Genomic DNA, 2,697 nt, shown 5'->3' with positions numbered 1-2,697 from the left:
TATTAGCATGCCGAGAAATCATTGACTACAAAAACCCAAACCCCACTGCTGTTGAGTCATCGATTCTGATTCACAGTGGTCCTAAGTAGGGTTGCTGAGACTGTAACTCTTTTAGGGGAACACACAGCCTCATCTTTCTTCTCCAGAGCTGCTGATGGGTTTGAACCTCCAACCTGGCAGCTAGCAGCGAATGCCTATCTCACAGCGCCACCAGGGATCCCTGTCATGTAGTGCAGTATCTGGTGAGCCAAAATTACTCAGTGTAATTGGGTTGATTCCAACTCATAAGGATCCTGTAGGACAGGGTAGAACTGCCCTTGTGGGTTTCCAAGATGGTAACTTTACAGGAGTAAAAAACCCGGTCTTTCTCCCGAGGAGCAGCTGGTGGTTTTGAACTTGCGGGCCTCGTGGATCACAGCCCAATGTGTTACAACTATGCCACCAGGGCTATTATTACTCGTAGTCATATTATTTGCTCATATAATTTGTAGTTCCACAGCTGCCTTGATGGTGATGAAGGTGAGGTGGGGGGGGTACCAAGCTCCAGCTCTGAACCAGGCACAATTCACGTCCTCAGGTGGCCCAGGTAGACCCAGCAAGGTGCAGAGCTAGACACCAGCAGGCCAGAAGTGCTGGAATATTCTGAAGGAGAACAAGAACATGAAGGGCAGTGGGAATCCACCATGATGAGTGAGCAGTCCTGGGGGTACAGTGAGTTAAGTGCTGACCCGCTAACTGAAGAGTCACTGTCCAAACCCACCAGCCACTCTGAGACAGAAAGAGGAGGCCATCTGCTCCTGTCGCCATGTACAGCCTATAGGGGACAGTTCAACTCTGTCCTATAGGGTCGTTATATGCTCAGAATGGACTCGGTGGAAGTGGGTTAAGTGGGGATCAGAGGGGGCGGGCCAAGAGTCTCCCACACCACTCCCACTGTCACCAGTAGAGATCCTTTCTTCGTACCATCTAGTGTAGCCCCTTTTTCCAATTCCAACAGTGTAGCTCGCCAGACCAGGCCACTGCAACTTAAAGGCCGGCGTTAACTCCATGAGAGCAAGGAGGCCAGAATGGGCAACAGGGAGTGGTGAGGATTGTAGCTAATTGGAAAGTCTGGGTTCCTTCTCAAAAACCAAACCAAACTCATGGCCATCAAGTGGATGTTGACTCTGAGCTACCGGATAGGACAAGGTAGGACTGTCCCTGTGAGTTTCCAAGACTGCCACTCTTTACGGGAGTAGAAAGATCGTAGAAAGCCTCGTTTTTCTTGTTTTTTTTTCCCAAGGAGGGGCTGGTGGATTTGAATGGAGACCTTTTGGATTGCAGGCCAATTAGAGTATACCACCAAGGTTTTGTGAGAGAAAGGTCAGAGGGAGAGAAGAAGAGAGGCCTGCGGTTGGGTGGCTGAGAGGAGAAGCAGGCCTGGTTTGATCAGGGTTACTATTCTTAACCTCTCGGCCTTTGGGGAGGCTAGAAGAATCTGGACCAAGGGTCCTCAAACTTTTAAAACAGGGGGCCAGTTCACTGTACCTCACAGGCCCATTGGAGGGCCAGACTATAGTTTAAAAAAAACGATGAACAAATTCCTATGCACACTGCACATATCTTATTTTGAAGTAAAAAACCAAAACGGGGCAGAAACACCCGAGGGACCGGATAAATGTTCTTGGCCCAGGCCGCATGTGGCCCGCGGGCTGTAGTTTGAGGATGCCTGATCTTGGCTGTGGGGGGAACACCCTATGCATAGAAGCATTTTAAGAGCATCACCTCTGGCCTCTACCCTCCCACACCCTTTGTGAAAACCTAAAAACGTCTCCAGTACTGGCCAGATAGTCTGTGGGAGGCAAAATCATCTATGAGACCCATTGGCTAAGGGAAGGAGCCTGGTGGTGTGGTGCTTATGCATTGGGATGCTAACCATAGGGGCCGCAGTTCGAAACCACCAGCCGCTCTGGGGAAGAATGATGAAGTTTTCTACTCCCATAGTTACAGTCTCAGAAACCCACACTGGCAGTTCTACCCTGCCTTGTACGGTTGCTATGAGAGGCTAAGAGAAATCAGTCAAGGAACCCACCATAGCTGTGGCCTGGAACCTCCTCCCTCCGCCACCACCCCCCCAAAAAAAACAAACCCTGTATGCAGACCCCATTAAGGTGCAAGGGCTTTGGGTACCAATTTGCCTGAGTTAGAGTTGCCAACTCTGCTACCTACTGGCTCTGTGCCTCTCTGTCCTTGTGTGAATTGGGACTAGCAATGGACCCCACTTCCTAGGGTTGTGCAAAGTCAGGGAGGGGGTGAACACAGGTCTCCCATGTCATCATAATCCACAGGGTCCATTACACTGCTAACATGGACCTCAGGGGAAGACCCTCACTTTGGGGCAGAGGTCTCAAACGGAAGGCCGGCAGCGCGCTGCGATCCGGGGGAGTTTCTTCCCTGGAGTCGGAATGCCTCTCCAAGGCACACAATGAACAGCTAACCAAACAGGTCAATGATGGGCCTCCCCAAACTATGTGGCTTCCCCTCTCTGTGCCTCAGTTTCCTCCTCTGGAACACGAGGAGGACCTCTAGGGGGCTCATCTGTGAGGGTTAGATTAAACCAGATAATAGTTGCCACGCGCCCAGAACAGGGCCTGGCACGTAGTGGGGCCCGGAGCAAAGTGTTAGTCAAAGATAAACACCCTGGTGTGCAGGTGACTG

Source organism: Echinops telfairi, unplaced genomic scaffold, assembly GCF_000313985.2.
Source record: "Echinops telfairi isolate 266 unplaced genomic scaffold, ASM31398v2 ScPeMD7_655;HRSCAF=1070, whole genome shotgun sequence".
In the NCBI taxonomy this organism is placed as follows: domain Eukaryota; kingdom Metazoa; phylum Chordata; class Mammalia; order Afrosoricida; family Tenrecidae; genus Echinops; species Echinops telfairi.
This window is presented reverse-complemented; position numbering follows the sequence as displayed.